The sequence below is a fragment of the Pleurodeles waltl genome, chromosome 6 (genome assembly GCF_031143425.1).
Source record: "Pleurodeles waltl isolate 20211129_DDA chromosome 6, aPleWal1.hap1.20221129, whole genome shotgun sequence".
Lineage (NCBI taxonomy): Eukaryota > Metazoa > Chordata > Amphibia > Caudata > Salamandridae > Pleurodeles > Pleurodeles waltl.
The window spans coordinates 1316459482-1316482577 of record NC_090445.1 but is presented as its reverse complement, the minus strand read 5'-3'; the positions used below and the strand labels follow the sequence as shown (position 1 = coordinate 1316482577).

At 43.5% G+C, this 23096-nt stretch overlaps 1 long non-coding RNA gene across 1 annotated transcript in view; it reads left to right on the top strand.

Moving 5' to 3' along the window:
• Positions 1 to 384: 384 nt before the first annotated feature.
• Positions 385 to 23096, top strand: part of LOC138302126 (uncharacterized) — a 60850-nt gene continuing 38138 nt past the window's right edge. The window contains exons 1-2 of the long non-coding RNA XR_011205291.1: positions 385 to 483; positions 7131 to 7164. This is a non-coding gene — a long non-coding RNA (uncharacterized lncRNA). The remainder of the gene's footprint in view (positions 484 to 7130; positions 7165 to 23096) is intronic.

Genomic DNA, 23096 nt, shown 5'->3' with positions numbered 1-23096 from the left:
AAGAGCATCTATAGGGACCGGGAAAACTCATAAAATAGAGTTAGGCAACAAAGTTCACACATAATTACTTGAATAGAAGATGTTCTGAATATTTCAATTCTAGACTAAACGTATTATTTTCCTTCTGTTTCAATTATATAGCAACGTTTAATGAAATCGGCCATTTTTTTTATAAGGACCTTATCTATGAGACCCAATAGCAAGTTAGGGGCTTGTATTTTCTGCAAAGATGAAACTTGCAATTTTATTCGCGTGCTTTGTTGCGGGGAAAAGGAGGTTGCTCCGTTCCGAAATGGCGCCCACAGCTATCACGTTGGTGTCGTGTCCGGTCCGCTGTTGTCCTTGGACGCAGCCTCTGTTGCTGTTACTTGAGCGTGGGGCACTGAGAGCGTGGCCGGTGTGGAGGAGCAGCAGTTTCGGCTGCAGAAGGCGGTGGATGCCATGGTAGAGGGGCTGGAGAGGGAGAACATTCGGGTTATGCAGGTAAGGCACGTGGAAACAACATAACTCCACGTTGCTTTAGATGAAGGTCTATACTCGTCCCCCTTGGCCATTCTGTGCTCCACACAGTAAAATAGCTTGTGTTCGCTCACCAATGAACAGTATACTCCTTCCCACAGGAAGCATTCTGCTTTACCACCCCCTCCCCAACCACCACTCCCAATTACACCGTGAGATGCCGCCCATCGCCCCTATTTTTTTCATATATGTCACCAAAGCGCAGTGATAACCCGAGACGAAGAGAGTTAATTTTTGCTTTAGTATATTCTTTAGTTTCTTGTCTGGGATTTTTTTTTAACAAAAGGTGGCAACATCCTAATTTATTATTCCGACATGCACGCAGTCTTGCGCACGCAGTCTTGCAGGAAGGGATGGGTGGTGTGTTTAAGTATTGGAAGGATGTTGCGGTGATTAATGGAGTGATACATTTTCCAGGAAGGGGACATTCTTCCTCAGGAATGGAGAGACAAACCATAGGCAAACCTAGAAAATAAAAGCTATCAATTTACTGAACTCACTCTCAAGTATGTTTAGGGTGTGAGGTGTTTTAAAGACACAACTTTTAACAGGTCTTCACCCACATATGTGTGTGTATTCATGTGTGTGTGTGTGTATATATATATATATATGTACGTGTATATGTTGTTTCTGTGCTTGGCATGTTTCGTGGATCATTGCATGGCTCCTGGGTGGGTTGTTATACTAGATATCTATGAATTCCTGTTCGCACCTTATCACACTTATCTACTCATCATCATATGTCATGTCTCTATCAAACTATCCTCCATTCTCACTCTGACTCATCCCAAATCCCTTCTACTACTTTAATCTCCTAAATAACTCTGCCTAAGCTCTTCCCTCCGCTTCCACATCTAACTCACCAAACCTCACTCTACTACTGTGACCTCCCACACAACCCTACTAAATTCTCCTGCATTTATCTCGCCCTGCTACTATGCTCTCCCTAACCCTTCCACATACTCTTCCCTCCTCCACCCCCCTCTACTCATCCCAAGCCTTTGGGTTGAGTAAATGAAGGATATACTCCCAATTAACACTTCTGGATTTCTTTCCTCCTCCACCCCTCCATTACTCCAGTCAATCTAACTAACAAACTCTCATATCCACGGCTCAAATTAACTCATAATAATACTAAAACTGTACTCATTATTTCCCAATACTAATCCATCACTAATTCTTGTTGGGTTCCAGAGTAGCGTGCTACTCATCGAAAAGCGCTTTGACGCCTCGTCAGGGGTAGTAAGCGCTATATAAATACGATTACAATACAATACAATACCAGGTCAGCGTAGCGTCCTCATTCCTGACTATAAGCATTTGTTAGCGACCCCAGTCATCTCCAAACAAGCGCACAATGTGTGGCGGGAGAAGCTATTTAAATAGTTGCACTCTGGAGGCCATGTCAAACTTGCAAAGCAAACATGGTACTCTTTTACTGTGAAATTATGACATTCAACATATCTCGACTGCCCTTTGCCCAAAGTACACACAACTTAGTCATGCTAATGTGACTGACCTGATTTAAACCCACAAGCCTGTCTATGCGTTTAACCCGTGGATACCCCGACAATTGCGGTCCTTCGGGTATGCGTTCCCACTCCGGGGCATACCGAGGATGCTGCACAACTAGCTCTGATATCTTACATGCTGAGGAGGAAACCCTGGAGCTAGATGCTTCTGTATGCCCCTTACCCAACTTCTTCTTTTAATTCCTTTCGAGTATATCTCCTGGGGAGGCGGAGAAGAGAAGATTGTGGTGCCAAAGCACCATAAACGTGGCTCCCTCCAGTTTCTCGGAGAACGATGTAAATGCGGTTGTCCACACGATCTGTATATATACACAGGACACACCCCTCATCGGTTTCATTTTCCTGGGCTCCCGGTATCTTCGGACGACATGGCCCAATCTGCCCAATCTGGACGCTGTCTTAAAGTATGTTACCTGGCACTATGTGTATACAACACTGGTTGCATTCTTTGGGCAAAGGCTAGTTCTGAAAGCTGCAAGTGATTAAAAACCACTTTGCTCATAAATACACTTTGGAACTGACTGGTCACGTGACAATGGACCCGCCTGTTCGGTCATGCTAAAAAAAGGGGTGTTGGGTGATTACTATATATAATGCCACTCCAATTTAGAAAGCCGAACAAAAAAAAGGACTATAACATTCATACTGGTCAGACAAAACACACTTCTCATAGTCTGCACTAGTGTTCGCCTATTGTTTGTATACAGTGAGGCGGGACACCAAATTTGAGATGCCATCTTGAAGCATGGTTGCTGACATGTTTCAAATTATTTCAATCGCACTTCTCCTAATTATCGCAGTTGTTCTTCCATTGAATGCCCAGGGTGTGGCGGGACATTTAGCCCGCATCTTGAAGCATGGTTGCTGGTGTACATAAATTATCCAAATTATTTCAGATAGATCACCGTATATCTGTGTGTGGGGATACCTAGGCCCATATTTAAACATTTTTAGCGCCGCATGTGCGTCGTTTTTTGACGCAAAATCGGTGCAAACTTACAAAATACAATTGAATTTTGTAAGTTTGCGCCGATTTTGCGTCAAAAAACGACGCTGATGCAGCGCTAAAAAAGTATTAATATGGGTCCTAATGTCTAAAATCTAACAATTTCGGCATATGCGACTTACAAGAACCTAGTATTTGCTCTGCCAGCAGCCAATCACCTCAGATGTTCCGTGCAGAATGACAAGTATTACCACTGTCCTGCGACAGGTGACTGGACAAAAAAAAATAGGGCAGACAGTGACAGAATCTTCTATACTAATGATCATTCAGAATTTCTACTGGGGGTCCCGCACAGAGTCACAGGAGATGCTACTGATTATATGTTATAAAAGATGTCTGGACCAAAATGGTAGGCAGTGACAGGTAACCTGCATAGCATATATCGTTATCCAGGGGACCTTACGTTCAAGGATAGACCAATAACAAACACCCATATAGAAGGGGACCTATAGTTATTACCCGTTCCCTTACTAATCACTGTGTACCTGTCCATAGAATTTCTTCATTCAAACCCTCCTTCACAGTATTGAGGGAGAATATCCAATAAGGTTCCCTCTCTTCCTTACTGCCATTATTTGACACCCTTGACGATGCTTTATTTTTTCTAATATAAGCCATTTGAGGTCTTTTTCTGAGTGTTCATCATCTAGGCAGTGTTTAACCCAGGGTGCCTTTATCCTTTTCTTCCTTATTGCTGACTTGTGTTCCCTGTAGCGGAGCCTAAAATCCCTGCCTGTTTCACCAATGTTCCCTAGGCCACAGGGACATACAATGAGATATACAACATTGCGACTTCTGCAGTTGGTCATGTCTTTTAAAGGTTCTCTGTCTCCTCTGTACTCTCATTGTTCAATCACCAAACCTGTATTTCAAGCATGGAACGTCCCACAGCTGTGGTTACCTTTGACCAGGGTATTTCCATCTATGGCCCTTTACTGCTCTTCTGGATTGTATCTCAATTTAGGGTGTACCAATTTATCCCTAATGGTGGCATTACATCTAAATGCAATCATGGGTTTTTCAAGCTGGACATCTTCCTCATTTATGTTCAATATTTTTCAGTTGCGTTCAAGAATTCTTTTAACGTTGTAGTTTCTGTTAGAGTGATTTATGACACACACAAACTTTTCTCTTCTTGTCTTGCTGCCATGCAGTAGAGCATCTCTGTTACAATATCTGGCTCTTTTGAAGGCGTGTCTAACAAGGAGCTTGGAGGATCCTCTCTGTAAGAGTCTCTCTTTCAGATCTTCTCCATGTGGCAGAAAGTCTTCCATGGTGGAACTCACCGAAAGGGATTAAGTCCTTCTGGCAATTCTGGTGTAAACTTGTGTGATGTAGCACAGTATTGCAGGTGATGGGCTTCCTGTAGAGACACACCTGCAGGTGCCCCCGTTCTATGATCAAGATATCCAAAACCCCCACCTTTCACCTGCTATATTTAGCAGTAAATTTCAGATTCCTGTCACTGGAGCTCAACCATAATATAAAATGTTTGAGGTATTATTCTTCTCCAAGAATATGTTGTCTATGAATTGTGACCAAGGTTTAGCATTTTCATTGAAGGGTGTAACTTTGTTATAAATGTGTTTACAATCATGCTTACCCGTGTTTATATTTTCCATCTACTCTACAACACTCTTCTCCACTGTATGCAGCTCCCTCTTAGCCACTTTACTCCACTCCATGCCACAACGCTCTAAGCCATTCCACTCTAGAGAAGGCAAGTGCTTGCTGGCTGAGCCTATGTGGATACGACTTTTGAGAGTAAATTTGGAAGCTCATAACCACATGACTGTTTTTTTTTCCTTCGGACTCGCTTTTGGGGAATCACTGTGGTGAGTCCCGAGAATGGTTAAGTTCATTTCTTGGGGCACTGCAGGCAAAGGACCGGGTGCACTCCCAGTATCAAGGCAAAACGTCAGATGACTTGAAGCCAGTACAGAGGCACCAGAGTCACGTCCCGGGCACAGTATCAGGTCACTGTGATGGCTCCAGTCAAATAAAGTATTTTATTTCTCATTTACTGATTAAAATTGTTGTGAAAACATAGGTCCTTATTTACAGGAAAGTGGCGCAGCATAGTGCCAATATTGGCAGTGCTGCGCTCCATCACTTCAGAAATGCAGGGATGCGCCGTACGAAAGTACAGCTCACCCCTGTGTTCCCCTAGTGCTAAAATTGGCTGACTAGCGCCAACATAGGCACTGTTGCACCGAAGTGTAAGGGTGCCCACATTGCAGGGAATTACTGTTTATGTGCAGGAAAGTGTTCCTTCCTGCACATAATCAATAATGGTGATTTGCTACTTCTATGTGTGATACATTCTGCAAATCATTATTATGTAATAATTCTTTATGTGACACCTTCCTGCACATAAACAATCATTAATTGTGTTTTGCTCTTTCTATGTGTGCTGCAAAATGATGTGTGTAAAGGGCTGTATTTACAAGATGTCTTTGAACCACAAAAAGAGGCTTAACGGGGCCTTGTAAATATGGCACAGAGCGTTGCGGCACCGAAGTGTCACTAAAAGTGACGCTCTGGTGGCGCAAGGGCCTCGTAAATGTGGCCCATAGTATACAAGCCGGCAAATATTTAAACCGCTTTTATTGTTATTCAATTGTGCCGTTAGTAAGACACAGGCCGACCCTCATTCTTAGCAGCCCCCAGCCCATTGCAGAGGAATAGGGGCAAAGCATTTTCTGGGTAACATTTTTTTTTTTTTTTGTGCAAAATTTATTAGTGGTCCCAGCTGCAGCACTGCTGGGACTCACATGACTAGACATGATGTACCAGCATAGAGGGATAATATCCCTGTTACAAAGAACCTGTACCAATGTGTATTTTCGTAAAACTGGATTCTATGAGGTTGTGTACCTGTGTGAGTTACTGCTTTTCTCAAAGAAACCCTTTTACTTGTGGAATTTCTGCCTGGCGCTGAGGTGTGGAGAGCACATTTGCATAAATAACATGGGTTTAAAACCACCTGACTGATAGTGGAGCTGAATTCCTTGTGCGCCCTGGAGGTTTCAAGCAACAATAACAATATTAAGATAACTCTGCTGAATAATGTTCCTGTGCAGCAAGATCAGCATTTGGTTTAGTGGCAGTTTTCACTCATTCACTCAACCAAAAGTAGCTCAGAGGGTTAATATGTGTGCTGTAGAGAACATGAACCACTCATGTTTGCAAGAACTTCATTTTATGAGGAGAGCTGTGAGTTACTGCTTTTGTCACAGAAATCTTTTTGTTACTCGTTGAACATCTGCACACGGCACCTGGTGCTGAGCTGAGTAGGAAAATGGTGCTTTGAAAAAATAACATATTTGTTTCACAGTAGGAACAAGTTACAAGGGCACTAGGTTGGTGCTCATTCCATTCTGGTGCTTTGAAGCAGCTTTAAGATCTTCTAAGAGTTTCTCCTTGCTCAATGGGTGTAATTTCTGATATGTGTATGTTTCCCTCATCTTCATTTCTTGATTATGCTAGCAAGAAAGTGTCACTCATAGTTGTTGAAATGTCACTCATAGAAAAACTGAAAGTATGAAAATGTCACACATGCAATCTGAAACCTTGGCAGCTATGCAATATCCCTTGGGCAAGGTAGGGTGCTGGGAGTTTGGTGTGGGTTCATGATTGATGTGGGGGATATCGGGCGCTGCCACAGAGTCACCCACCTGGCATGCCATGATCCCTTCTAATACCGTGATGGGCCAGGATGAGGAGAGGTAAACATGAAGGCCTTCTCCCTTCCTCTGGTAAAGCTTCTTGGTCACTTGACTGGGTCTGCTTAGTCAGCTTTGCAGCTTCTTTCCTGTTGTTGGAACCTCAGACGTGAGGTTTCCATTCCTCCCCCCTGCGACCGTGCTTTTCATTCTTTTGGGGTTGTTCTTATTGGTGGCTTCCAACTTTGCAGTCTTCCCACTCAGTTCTTATTTCTTGTATGGTAGTCGGTCTATATTTTGAAATAGTATGCATGCGTCAGTCCCTTCCGGCAGCACATTCCCTCATCGCCCTCTTTCTTTGTGTATGTCCTCGTCTGACATGTTTCCCCGTTTTCTTTTGCGTTACAGGTGCCATGGAAGCAGAGGAGTTACGGACACCCAGGTAACTTCAACCCAAACTTTGTAGTACTACTTACATACCCACAAATGCTATACACTAACGTCTAAGTGGAGACAGCCAACTATAGGTTTCCTATCCCATATGTGTTCTATGTTTTTGGTGTAATTATTGGAAAGACAAGGGAATTGATGGGAAAATTGTGACATCTACTATTAAAAATGAGGGGTTAAAGGAACAATAACGAGGGCCACAGGGAGACATATGCAAAAAACAAGAGCAACCCTACAAAAGAGAAATCAAGTTGCTACTTACCAAACATACAACTACATCTGCTTCAGTAGTACTACAGCCAAAGGAAGCTTAATTCTACTCAAGATAAGCCTTCAAATAAGTTGCACACCACACATGGCCACTTAGTGGTTCTGCACATCTTTACCAATTAATTTAATGGAGGCAAAGAGAGATAAAATGACAAGCATTGGCACAGCCAATAGGTCTCGCATTTGGGACCTCATAAGTATTTAGCATGCAATACATGACACTGGCAGATGGAACATACCATAGCTGCAATCGTACAGTCACTGGTGACCCCCTAGAAGGGTCACCCCAACATATCAAGAATGTTCAAACAGTCATAATGTGATAAGGATACTACCTTGTCATGAATCATGGTCATAATTGCAATAAGGAGAGCTCAATTAAACCTATACAATCATCATGTATACCCAATAAAAACCTTCATCAGAAATAAACTTTGTACGTTCCTTCATACACTTGGCATTGAACTTTAATGCTCAGAACAGCCCTTAGAGGGCAACACAATACAAATATCATTTGGAAGTAACATGGTCATGTAACCATATAGTCAGCCCTTAGAGGGCATAGCCAGATGACAAGAGAATGGCAGAAAGCAAAACAGTGTAACCACATATTCATCCCCTAGAGGGCTTAATGCATTTCACATCTTCAGGCCTAGCAGGCCTACTAGAATATTATTATAAGTAAGGCCCTTAAAATGCAAACTACTACCAGCTGTAAAACAAATGTTTCAGCTGTGTGACAACCAAAAACAGCATAAGAAGAGAATCAATGGTGGGAGAGTTTACTATTTTGAGGTCCCCCCAACCTAGTCTGAGGACCCAGAGATGACCTAGACAGAAAGAGCACAGCACATGTTGATGGTAGTCCCATTGTCCTAGGACCACCACATTGTGAGTTTTGGGCAAAAACTGTTTGGTAAAAGGAATGCCCCGCAAAGCATTTTAGGGTAAGTTTCTGAGTGCAGGGAATATTGTAGTATCTTGACTGTAATGCTCAGAACAGGACATAGAGGGCACCACAATAAAAATAGCATTTGTAACAAACATGGTCATGTAGCCATATAGTCAACACCTAGAAAGCAAAGCCACAGGAAAACAGAATGGCAGAATGTAATGCAGTGTAGCTATATACTTAGTCCCTAGAAGGTGTAGTGGATTACACCTTTTCAGGCTTACTAGAATAATATTACAAACAAGGCCCTTAAATCATAAACTACTCCCAGCAAAATTACCAGCCATGAAAATGCTTAAAAAGACACTGAATGGTGGGATGGGTTATTATTTTGAGATCCCCCAACCTCGTGTGGGGACTCAGAGGTGACCTAGATAGATAGAGCGTGTCGGAATATGTGACAGAACAACTAGGTCCTAAACAACTATAGCCTAAACCACTACTGCTAAACAACTAAAAAGTCTCTACAACTAAGTACTGAACAACTACTGTCTAAACAACAATTGTGCCTGAATAACCATTGCCTGGACAACTAATTTTAAGGTAAGGTTTTCTTTTTGTTTTTTAAACAACATATATATATATATATATATATATATATATATATATATATATATATATATATATATATATTCTAAACAAAGTATATATATTTAAATATATATATATATATATATATATTATATACATTCTAAGCTACTAATAAATCATAAAAATAAAATTAAAAAAACTTACCTTAAAATGAGTTGTTCAGGCAATTGTGATTTAGGCACAATTGTTGTTTAGACAGTAGTTGTTCAGTACTTAGTTGTAGAGACTTTTTAGTTGTTTAGCAGTAGTGGATCAGGCAAGTAGTGGTTTAGACCTCGTTGTTCAGGATGTTTCCCGCGTGTCGTGCTGAGTGTTTTGATGGTAGTCCCTTTGTCCTAGGACCACCACAATGTGAACTATGGGCAACATGTTTTGTAAAATGAAATGCTTCGCAAAGCTTTATGGCAGGAGCTTCAGAGTTCAGCGAACATTGTAGTATAGTGACTGTAATGCTCAGAACAGCCCATAGAGGACACCACAATAAAAATAGCGTTTGGAAGAAACATGGTCATGTAACTGAGTGAGCATAGGTTGGTTGTGCCACTATGTCTCTGAGAATGAGGAGAAAAGGGTGGTCACATTTTGAGTGGTCACAATTGGTGGTCACATTTTTATATAACATGGAAAAATGGTAACGTGCAAGCTGTTTTGTTTAAAGGATGCACTGCAAAACAAATATGATAAGTACACAGTGGATGAAATGTTTTAGTAGGGTTATATAAGAATTTTTGAAAATATGTTATAAATGCTTTAAAACTATTATTCTGCATAGTTATTTTTTTTTTTTATCCATAAGTAACATGATTCATTTAATCTGAAGTATATTCGTATTTACAAGTAACTTGGCTGGAGTGAAGGCCACACATTTTTTCTTGTTTAACTAACCTTCAACATGAAGGTGCTTTGCGTATGCACTTTTTGTACAAGCTGCAGGTGTCAGGATGCAAATTTGAACTAATGAAGGGTCTTTTGTACTCAAGAGATAAGAAGATTTTCAAGAGCTCATAATCGTAAGAAAGTCGTTTGGGAAGATGGTCGGAGCTTTTTATGAAGTTCCTGGGAATGTGAAGGGGGAGCGAGGTCATCATGGAGAGCTTCTAAAGTCAAGATGCTAATTAAAATGGCTTGATAGACTTGTTTCTCAGCTCAGATGTTTTCATAGTGATGTAAGCTTTAACTAATATTCAACTTAAAAGGTGTGATGTGTCCAGAGGAAGGCAGATTCCTTACGCCCTTAGCTGGGAGCAGACCTCACTGAATTATTGCTAGACTTTGATTCTCTCTTTGGCTTCATGCCATTACACATCTCTCAAAAGAACTTCTACTGAAGATTCTGTTTGCTCATTCTTTATATAGAAATTTTTAAAATTATATTAGTAAATTTAGCTTAAATAGTTAGGCAAGAGAATGTTATTTCAGAATTTAAACATCAGTCTTTGTTTTTGATTTTCTGCATAATAGCTATTGAGATACTTGTTTTTCATATGCTGGCGAAGTCCAATATTGTATGACGCTTTAATTCTTTATTACTAATTGTACACATTTATACCATGATTTTGAGACTCATTTATGTAAGTTTGACTTTGAGTCAGTAATAAAGCCTTTGAACTTTGAGATGGTCTCTGAGACTTAGGCCCTCATTATGACATTGGCGGTAAAGACTGCCTACCACCATGCTGACGGCCACCAACATACCGCCGCAGTGGCAAATATCTGCTCACCATATTATGACACACACACACCAATCCGACAGAATACAGCCACATACACAAATCCGCCAGACCAAAGGCCAGTGCAAGACTGGCAGTCCCAAAACCCATAACGCTACACCAACAAAACAAAGCCCACCACATTTTGACCCATGAATCACCACGGCGGACATTCAACGGCGGTAAACCATTGGTGGTACATACTGCTGTGCTCAGAAGGGACACCCACATACAAAACAACACTACATTGGCCAATACCAAAAACACACACCTGACAATCATACACACACCACACCCACACACCCACAGCACTATAAAACACACACCCACATTACCCACAACCCTTTACCAACAACAATTACTGCCAGGAGAGTGACACAAACAGCACAGATACAAATAGACACACACACACCACTCACTGATATACATCCCTCACGCACTCCACATCACACGCCCCACCACATTACTCAACACCACAAAGGCACCCCCGTTTCACTGAGGAGGAGTTAAGGGTCATGGTGGAGGAAATTCTCAGGGTAGAGCCACAGCTGTTTGGAGCACAGGTACAGCAGATTTCTATTGCCTGGAAGATGGAGCTATTCAGAGAATTGTGGACAGGGTGAACGCCGTGGGACAGCACTCAAGAACAAGGGACGCCATCAGGAAGGGGTGGAACGACCTACGGGGGAAGGTATGTTCCATTGCAGCAAGGCACCAGTTCATCATACAGAGGACTGGCGGTGGACCCCCACCTCCTCCCCCACAGCTCACAGCATGGGAGGAGCAGGTACTGGCAATACTGCATTCTGAGTGACTTGCTGGAGTAGCCGGTGGACTGGACACTGGAAAGTCAACATTTACTACTTATCACCCCCATACCTTCATGCCATCTCACACCCTCACCCTCATTCCGATCACTCCACTACATCCCACGCACTGCACCTATACATATGGCTAACCCCAATGCCAGGCCCTGCATGCTATACTAATGCATGGACACCCCTCCCAGCCCTGCATGGACACCCATCACTAATAATCACACAATACATCACCATACACAAGCAAAAGGTGGCAGGGAAACACCGACAATAGAGGAGAAGCCAGGGATGTACAGATGTCTCACTTATGAAGCATAATACATCACTTACATCCCCACAGGTGCCCCAGCCAATGTCAGTGGAGAGGATGTGCCCCAACCGAAGATGCCCACAGTGATGACAGTGACTCTGGACTTCAGGATCTGGATGACCTACCTGGACTGTCAAGGACCACTGGACAGCCGGCTACCCAAGCCCACTCACAGACCACCACAGAGCCTCTCCCATCAGGATCCAACACCACAGCACCCACATAGCATACCCACACCTATGTCCCCAGGACACAGCAGTGGGCACACCGTTCAGGGGACAGAGGCACAGGCCAACAGGGACACTGGGAGGACAGCTGTGCGCCAGGGGGAGGACAGGACCAGGGAACCGACTCTCCAGGAGGCACCCTACGAACTCCTGGGAGCCTACCAACGTTCCCAGGACACGATGGGCCAGATTCTTGGCAACATACAGGAGAACAGGCGGCTGCAGGAGGGACAGTATCAGGGGATCAGGGAGGGCTTGCAGGCCATGCACACCACCCTGATCTCCATAGCATGGGTGCTGGCAGACATGGCCAACATCATGAGGGAGGCAACAGCACACTAGTGGGTCCCTACCACCATCCAGTCAACTGAACAGCCCTTGACTTCCACTGCTGCTAGGGGCCAGGAGGCTCAGCCACAGGACCCACAGGACCCACAGGCCACCAGCATCCCTCCCCCTGCAGAAGGTGAACCACCCCACAAACATTCCCTGCGACCCAGACAGAAGCCAGGGACACTTGCCAAGACCACCGCCAGGAAATGAGACTTTCCTGATTATCCTCCTTGTGTCCCACCCTGTCACCTGGTTGACCTTGCACTGTTTTTGCTCCCCTTCCTATGGCCACCTGGACACTGCACTTGTGCTACAAACAGACTGGAACAATACCCTGGACTTTCCTCCACCATCACTCCATTCCATTGCACTTTCCCCTCAATTTCCTAGCACTACAATAAACAACCTTGAACACAACTCAAATATTGGTATATCATGTGTTGAAACAGTGTATAAATGGTAACAGTTACATCTGTTGCAAATGAACTGTACATTGTGAGAGCATAGAAATAATGACCTGTAGCTGGCTGTAGTCCGCCCATCAGTACGCAGTTGTCATTGCACCAACATCTGTAAAATGATAATCCATAGGTGACAGTAAGTAGAGTAAAAAGTGGTTAATGCCATCATGCCACAGCCACACGGAATACAATAGTCATAGAAATGTGAAGTTGCACTGGCTCACCTGTGTGTCATTGGAAGTACTGACGGATTACTGTGGGTCTGTTGTCCTCATCCTCATCTTCAGCCTCTTCATCCTCACTGTCATCAGGGTCTACTGCAGCCACAGGGGCATCTCCAGTCAACTCCTCCTGCAGAAAAGGTATATGGCCAGGTTGTGCAACATGCAGCATGCCACTACTATCTGGCAGACCTTCTCGGGTGAGTAGCACAGGGATCCACCTGTCAGATGGAGGCACCTGAACCTGGCCTTTAGGAGGCTGAAGGTTCTCTCGATGATCCGTCTGGTTCACCCATGTGCCTCACTATACCGTTCTTCAGCCCTTGTCTTAGTATTTCTCACAGGGGTCGGCAGCCACGATAGGTTTGGGTAGCCAGAGTCACCTGCAGGTATTGAGGGACAACATTTACCCACACACTATCTTATGAGGTTAACACCAGAGGCATACACTAACATACACTGGGTGGGGACCAAGGCTCACCTATTAGCCACACCCTGTGCCTCTGTAGTTGGGCCATCACATTTGGGATGCTGCTATTCCTCAGGACAAAGGCATCATGCACCGACCTAGGATACTTAGCATTGGCGTGGGAGATGTACTGGTCCGTCAGGCATACCATCTGCACATTCTTATGATTCCTATACACCTGTTCATTCTGGCAGGGAGGATAGGGGGGACAAATGCAATATGTGTCCGGTATTTGGGATATGTTCCATTGCATAGAATCCGGCCTTCACATTGGCCAATTCTTCCACCTGGGGGAAAGAAATGTAGCTGCACATGTGTTTTACCAGAGCAGACAACACTCTTGCCAGCACAATTGAGAACCTTAGCTGTGACATTCCTGCTGCCAATCCCACTGTCACTTGGAAAGAACCTGTTGCCAGAAAATGGAGCACTGATAGCACTTGCACAAGAGCGGGGATCCCAGTCGGATGGCGGATAGATGAGATCAGGTCAGCCTCCAAATGGGCACACACCTCTGTGATTGTGGCCCTGTCCAGTCTATAGGTGAGTATAATGTGCCTATCCTCCAGTGTAGCTAGGTCCACCAGGGGTCTGTACATGGGGATTTGTCTCCACCTCCTATTCATCCGCAGCGGTAGGTATCTAAGGGACACAAGAGTGAGTAGGCTGTCACAATTTGAACAACTAAACCACAACATCAATCCACATGGTGCACTTATGTATTGGGACAGTGTTTATGTTGAGGTATGTGCTAATCTAGGCTGTGACGCAGTTAATGATGATATGCCTGTCCTTCCGCCCCTGAAATGGCGACCGCCTGTCCTGGATGGAGGGACAGGTGGAAGTGAGGTAACCCTACCGACGTTGGGCGTTGTGGTGGAAGGCAGTGTTGCATGTCGTGCAGTTCCTCATTGGATAATATGGGGCTCTATGGAGTACAGTGGCCAATGGGGATCTACGCCGGCGGTGACGGTGTACACCGACGCAGACTTGACCGCCATTTTCTAACTCAATCCTTACTTGTTTCCTGACCTTCAGCAGGAGAACATCTACACTGCATGTGCTGCTGCGACCTCTGTCTGGAACCTACCATGGCCCGTGTGACCGGGGAAAGGGCCCCTGCCTTCAATTTGGAGGAGTTGGAGTGACTGCTGGATGGGGTCCTACCCCAGTACGGACAGCTGTATGGGCCTCCAGAACAACAGGTGAGTACACTTTGGCCACAATGCATGTGGCAAGGATGCATGGAGATGTGTGTACAAGCATCGTATAATGGTGGGTGGGGGGGTGCGGGGATTGTCTGTTGGCAGTGTACATGTTGTGCGCTGGGCTATGTGTGTGCCAATGGTGATGGAAACGGGCACAGTGGGCATTTGTGTGACTGGCTGGACTGTTTGTTTAATGGTGTTCATTAACCATCCACCACCACGCTGCAGTCATCAGACAGTGCAGAGTCTGCCCAGGAGGCTCTTCCATCCACCACCACATTGCACCCATCAGACAGTGCAGAGGCTGCCTAGGAGGCTCCTCCATCTACCACCACGCTGCAGCCATCACTGCCAGCGGATGCCATGTAGGCCACCGTCCAGGGGATGCTGTGCAAGTTGCCCCCCTCCAGAACCAGTGGGCAAGTCACCCACCTGAGAGACTGTGGCATTGCACTCCCCCGGACAGAGCAATGGACATGCTGCCCCCTCCAGAACCAATGGGAAAGTCATGCCACCTGAGAGATTGCGGCCTTGCATTCCCCAGGACAGAGCAATGGGCATGTTGCCCCCTCCAGAACCAGTGGGCTTGTTCCAGAATCTGGCTGAGGTGCCCCCCCCCCCCCACCTGAGGTACCTGCCTATTTGCAAACTGATGCCCCCGCAGTGTACTATCTGGATGTGGTCAGGATTTGAATTGGGCCTTAGACTGTGCCCAGTGGCCATGTGGACCCTTTGAATATTGGACTGGGCAGTGTCCCTTTGTGTACATGTGTACATATCTGTTTCATTGACAAATCGAATTATTGATTTTTAATTTGATCTGATTAAAATCACTTTCGTCCATTCCTATGGTCCTAGCATTATTCTGCTATTTTTCAGGGACAACTTGTTTTTCGTGTGCAGCTGGTTGTGTGTGTGGTGTGTGTGTGTTGGGTGTGTATCATGCATGCGTGTGTGTCACTCTCGTTTTCCTGCCTCCCTCCCTTGTGTGCTAGGTGGCTGTACTCACTGTCATTGTCTTCGTCGGCATTGGTGTTCCAGGTGGAGCATGACGTAGAAGATCATCAGGAAAACTTGCAGTTTGGGTTCCATGGTGGCGTTGTTCTTCCCTGTGTCTCTGAAGGTGAGTCCTTTCTCTTCTGTGATGTGTTTCCACCAAGCTTTTGATGGCGCTGGTACTGCCCCAGAAAAGATGGCGGATTGCAGGGTCAAAATATGATGGGCGGTACTTTTTCTCCCGCCTGGCTGTCGACTCACCTCCAGAGTCATAATGAGGGCCTTAGTGTATCTGGCTCATTTACTGTAATTAAATTTAAATAACGTGATGCAGGTTCTCTCCATCCTTCTGAACTGAGAAGAAAAGATTCATTGGACTCCAGAATTATTGATAAGGCCTAGTGCTCTTTCTCATGGTAGCAGTAATGGATGGTTCTCTTTCCGAAAAGGGGAGAACTAGAACCATGTTCTGGAGTAGGTAGTCCCCAGAGCCCAACACCCAGTGCCCATGTCCGTGATTTGCAAAGAAGTTGAAGAGGCTATCGGGTCTGATGAGACCTAAGATCCCAGGATAGTTTAAAAAGTGTAGAAGACAACATATTATATTGTCTGCCCAGAGGTTGTCTTCGTTGTGGGTCGCTGGCAACAAAACAATTAAAATAGGGATTTGCTTTATGTAAATGTGATATGATTGGTATAGCTGAGCTTATTGTGCAGAGTGAAGCTATACCGATCAATTGTGATACCCTGCAGGTCAAGGTTTCATCAGAAGTGTTTGGGGAATTTTCTTGTGTGTTTGAAACTGTTCTTTCTTTAGTGGAGCAGACAAAAGGTTGCTGTATTTCATTTTTGTACACGTGTATGATATTGCGGAGCGAGTGTGCATGCAGATTGTAAAAGGGGGTACTGCTGCAAGGAGTGAGATTTATGTCACAGAGTGCAGCGCTGGTATTGGTTGTTTAGCTTGACACAATGTTCCTATTGGTTGACAACATCATCAGGATTTGCGGTGGTGGCTGTGTCGGAGTAAAGGATTGTTGGTATGATGCTGTTCTAGCTGAAAATTCCTTGTGATTGTTGACATTTCATTGGGAAAATTAAATGCTTTAAACTTTTGCAAGACTTCTTTAGAGACGATGTTTATATTCCCAGTAGGTAGGGGGTAGTGGCACCCCGAAGGTACTCCAGGTCATTATATTGCGACAAATGTGGGGCTTCACTCATGTGTTTGGCTTGGTCAACGGCACAAGATCACAAAAAAGTAAGGTCCATTTCAATTCCCAGAGCAAGGCACATTTAATTTGTGAATTCTTGACCATTTAGGGAGGATCTTGTATGAAATGAAACCGCCTCCCAGACCTGTACAATACGAAGCACTTAATGCTTTGATGTGAGCTGCCTATGTGAAAGATAAAGAGAAGTGGGGTGAGCAAAGAAAGCTATGCATACTTATACAGATGCTAGATGGGATGCTGAGACGAAACATTGGAGAACAGACATGATAGAAGGGGTTAAGCTGTATTCAGCTTTAATCACAGATGGGCCTGAAGGAGAAGAGGAATGGAGAACAATTCAAAAACAGAAAATAAAAAGAGCCCAATGGCACAGGTATTGATAGTGATAATTCTGTAGATGATGTCTCAGATGTATTATTATCTGAACGTCCACCTCCGTACAATGAAGCTACACGTGAGGGTGGTGATGATGGTGATGTTGTGGTGTAATTTATTTTCCTATTGTACCGGTAGTTCTGTGGGACCTATTTCCAATAGTGTACCTTGTGAACCACGAAACAAGGGTTTGAGACGATGTGCCCTAGTTGATCCCACTGTAGGTACTGTGGATGCCCTTACAGCTCCAGTGGTTCCGATGTATAAAACAGAGGATTCCAGGGGAGATGTATACTATTTGGCTGTATCTAATTATGTTGAAGAACCGATTAGGGTCCCAAACAGTCCAGATACTAGAGAATTGGTTCCTTTAATCTCAACTCATATAAGTACTCCATGCAGAGCAAGTGCAGACAAAGCACCTAATATGTCTGGATGCACTTCAATCAGTACTTATCAGATGGTGCCCACACATACTACTCCTGTATAGGAATCACCTCTATGTTTGGGAAATGGTGTTCAGGGAAGTGATTCCACACCAAAAATCCCTGTGGTAACTAGAACAATTAGTGTGAATGAAGTAGATGAATGGGTACAATTCTTTAACGAGACACCCCATCTAGAGAGAGTACAAGTACAAAAGTGAGTCAGGGAATAATACTGTCGACACCGAAAGAAAGTACTGTGGATGTAGTGAGACTGATAGTAGAATTAGATGCAATGATGCTTGGAAATCTTAGTCTAGTATAATAAAAAAATTACCAAGAATATGAGCCTACATTTATGTGTAAGGACACTACTAAGTGAGCGGCCAAGTTTATGATAAGTTTATGACTGGATTGGCTCAGAAATACAAGGTTGATTTAAATAAGACTAAAGCTCTACAAAGAACCTATCGAGTGTGCTTCAGTGAGAAAAACATTGCTGAAATGCGAATTTCAGGATTAGAAATCCAGATTAGAGAACTGATTCAGAATATTAGGAAATTGAATGATTTAGATAAATGTGTGGTTAAATGGGCAAGAAAGAAAGACGTAAAGAAACCTTAAGGTGTACCACCTCCAGTTGGAGCAGAGGGAGGTGTTACAAACTTCCCCCTAAGAGAAGCGTCAGGTGGAGGCTATGTACATGTGCCATGGAGCAGAAATTATCTTAAATCATTTACCAATGAATTTGCAGCACTATGAGAAAAGCTGGTGGAATGATGTAAATAGATCGAAAGATTTGTGATAATTTTGCAGGAATTATGGGTTGATTTAAAACACGTTTGTTTGTCATTGTTGTCCCAAGTGATTTGTTGACAGAATGTAAGATAGCTGTGCGGTGGCCTGAGGTGGAACCGACTAGGAATGCGATAACCAAAGGTCCCTCACCTCTGGTTATGAGAAAATATCAGGAGCTCATAATTTTTGTGAAAGTGCCTCTTCAGGATGTTGATTCGGTGAAGAGTGATCGAACGACTCAAGAACCGAAGGAGACAATACATGCTTGCTTTGAGAGATTGTTGCAAACTTTCAAACAGTACAGCTGAATGGAGACTTTAGAGGCCAAGGATATGGGACATTTTTTGTCAAAGTTTGTGACAGGATTGAGGCCAGAAATCAATTTGATGATTCAACAGCATTTGATTTGTTGGCAGAATAAATCAATTGACAAGATTCTGTGCTATGCAAAGTACTGTCGCAATGAAATAGAGATGAAGCAGAAAAAACTGAAGAAAAAGCTGATGTTTTCTCTAATCAAAGCAGCCCAGAGAACTAGCTAATGCCCATAGCTGTAAACAATACAACAGCCACAGAATACAATTCAAGGCAGAGGCTGAGGAGACCCAATAGATCCTAGTACAGGGATGGATGTAAATAGTTTGAAAAAATTAACACCTTGTACCTGTGCAACAAGATGGGACATAGGAAGTGGGAATGTCGTTTAAATCCAGCTAATCAGGTCCAAAATGCAGGATTTGTGCCTTCTCAGAATAATAATATGAATCAGATGCAGGGTCTCTTTCTGGAGTGGTTAAAGCTTCTTGGTTTCAAGGAACATTCTCAGATCAAGTCACTGAACTGATTGCTCCCATTAAGGCATGTTGTGTCTCTGACCAATTGAAAGGGACAATCGTAATTGAAAGTAAGTACAGCTTTGGTGTTGCCCATGACTTTGGACAACTGTAGTCTCAGAGGGGATATATGACATCCTCAGGATCTCCGATCCGGAATGGTGCACAAGTAAGAAACCTCATCGCATTACAATTACCTGAACAATTTGCAGTGGTTAAGTCTCTGGTACACCATTCTGGAGATTATCATGTGACTTTGGGTAATAGATATGCTGATGAGGTTGCCAAATTTTGGGTTTACAATGTGTGTATATTTAATGGTGAATTTGCAAATATAGGGATGGATGTGACTAACTTTAACCGCTTATTGACAACAGCTGTCACTTGGGATGAAGTAAAAAGGATTCAAGAGGAAGTGTCAGAGGAAGAACAGCAGAGATGGGTCAGAGAAGGCTGTGCCAAAAGAGATGATGACATTTGGGTTTCGATGGCTGGACGACAAGTGTTGCCGGATAGTCTGTTACCTCCTATGGTTAGGTGTTTCCATGGTCCAGCTCACTTCACAAGAGACGCTATGGTGAGACTGTTTAGGCAGACTTGGTTTAATCTGAGAAGCATGGTGTCACAGAGGTGTTGTGTGTCAACAGAACAATGTTGGAACGAGAACCTCAGTGACATTGAGTCACATAGGAATGTCATGAGGTAATTTAAACAGAATTCTGATGGATTTCATTGAGATGTCTCTGTGCAATGGTTTGGGAAATGCTTTGGTTGTTTTGTGCATCTTTTCCTGTTGGGTCGAAGCTTATCCAAATATGCGAAATGATAGCCTCATTGTGGCTAAGCTGTTGTTAAGGGAACTTATTCTGAGGTTCGGTATCCCTACGTCTTTGGAATCAGATCATGGAACTCATTTTAATAATGAAGTCTTAGAATTGGAGTATGCAGCACTGCAGATGGAGCAGCGATTGAATTGCAACTATAGACCGGAGGCTTCTGGTCTTGTAGAGCAAGTGAATGACACAATTAAATCCAGTTTGGCAAAGGTGTGGGCATCAACATCATTGAGCCACACACCTCATCACCTCATCATTGAAGTGGCCTGATGCTTTACCTCTTTTGTTGATGAATCTTTGGAATGTACCTAATCGAAAGACTGGACTGTCCCCCCATGAGATTTTGATGGGGAGGGCGATGAGACTGCGAGCGATTCCTGCAAACTCACTTGTGAACTTTACTGATGACCTAGGTTCAGTGGCGATTCCTCTGCTATGGCGGAGGAGCGTCGCCCCCCGCCAGCAGCAAACTCTGCAAATCCTTTTAACAATGAAAGGATGATAAACGTAATTTAATTTTCCTTTCATTGTTAAAGTGGTAGGGCCAATCCTAATGCTGCTCTGAGCTCTGGGAGCCTATGAGGAGAGGGAGGAGCAGTGGCGCAGTGTGGAGGTACGTTTTTTTTTTTTTTTTTTTTACCCCCATGCGCTGCACCGTCCCCTGTAACCCTTGTGAGCTGCGTCAGCCTAGGTTATTGCAAACGACTAGCTGATGTAGTGTGTGCTGTGTCTCATCAGGTTAGAGTGACCACAGCTTCTTGGAATCAGTAACAGTGCCATGACCTAAATCCAGGTGATTGGTTCTTGGTAAAAAAAAATGTTAGAAAAACATGTCTGGAGCCTCTGTGGTGTGGGCCATACCATGTGGTCCTGGTTACCACAACTGCTGTGAAGTGTGGAGGTTTCCCCAATGTGATTCACTGCTACCCATACTTGCTGATTTGAGTGTCCCTTGACACACTAGCACCTGTTCCAGAACAGCCATTGGTGAGAGAAAGACAACAGGAGCAAGTCGGCAAAGCTGTTGGGGATCAAACTGAAGGGGGTCTTTCACAAGTTATAACCGAGACTGAAACAGAGAGAAATGAACTGTGTCCTGTACTGAATGAGTTGGACTCAGAACAAGAACCTGAAGAGGAGACTAGTGGCGGAAGAAAGCGAGTGGAAGCTGGAGACCGCTGGCCCAGAAAGGATGAATGGGGGAAAGTGAATGTGTCTAGAGAACAAGTGCCACCAACGATTGCTGAGGAGGTGGAATGTTCAGACCTAAATGAAGGTGAAAACGAAGATGTGGCACTGAGAAGGTCAAGGAGAACAAGAGTGCCTAGTCACAAATATTCTTCACCTGTGTGGACTTACTTTGCAAATGACACAGCCTCAGACAAAGTGTCTTCGGAATCTTGAGCTCAACATATTAGTTCAAGTGAACTGCACATCGTATTCTCATTGGCATTGTTGAGCTTGGTTTGGGTAAAAGTCAAATAAATTTACATTGATTGGGATTGGGAAGTGAGACGATTACCTAGGCCCAAGTATAAGAAGAGTAGGGCTAGGGAAGCCTCATGAAGATTCATACATTATTGCTAAACGAACATTGAACTCTGTTGTTTTTCATTAGTGAAATTAACAAAGCAATACTTGCTGTTGCTTCTGTACATATTTGAAAGGAAAAGATCTGGTTCAAAAGATGTAATGAAGCTGAATAGGAAGAATAGATGTGAATATGTTAGGTGCTCTTTCACTTATTTTCCTAGTAGTTTTGATAGTGTTGCTTATAGATGCATTTTGCCCTACACGTTCCAAAGAGAAGCTATCCCCTAGTGTTTCCCCAAAAACTATTCACCTTCCGGATAATAATAAGTTTATGTTAAATGAGACAGTATTATACTTAGATGAGCCTAGATAAGATTATTCAGCAAATGTATATTTTATATTTTTATATAAATATGTTAATACGATGAACACAAGGGACTGTTACATTTGTACACAGTTACCTGCTTCTGCGTCAAAAGGTATTACATATCATCATATCCTGTTGACATATGGCATTTCTTGCAGTTTATTGCTCAGCATATTTTACAATGAGAGAAGTTTTCAATATTATTTTCTAATTACTATCTTGTGTTGCCAGAAGTTCCTTTGTTTAGACGCCTGAATAAAAATCCTTATTTTAAAAGGGCTGATCCCACAGGGAAATATTTGATTCCATGGAAACCGTTAGACACTGCACATGCAAATAGGCATAATTTGACCTGTTCAGTAAGTGACATTGAGAAGAAACTCCTGAATTTAGTTGAGGATCGAAGAAGGGAATTAGAAAGCAAACTCAAAACCAATAAAGATCCTAAGTCCCAACACCAATGGAAGAAAGAGGAAATAGAACATCAAGTGCAAGGGAATTTACCAGCTTTAAATTTAGTCTTGCAACACAAAGAGAAGTTGTGCATACACATTGATCAGAGTTATACAGATCCACTGTTCATAGGGTAGAGTGATTGTGAGCATGTTGGTGATGTCAGAGGAAAGAGTAAATTCTTTTTCATGGAAAGGATCCTGTGATCCCTGAAATGTACTATACCTGTAGCAATATGCTTATTTCAAGTTGCCAAAAGGAAGGCATGGTGCGTGTTATCTAGCAATAGTGTTTCCAAAAGTCTGTCATGCTGAACATTTTGAAAGTTCTGTGTGGGAAACAAAGCATAGGGCTAAATGAAGAGCGAGTGCCTCGGAAATAGTAGGTGATATTTTTGGTGCATTCATTCCTTGGGTGGAAGTGATTCTAAATGATCTGAAGATCAGAAAGGTGTCTATGCTAATATATAAGCTAGCTACTAGTACAGCAAATTTGTTGTTGTTG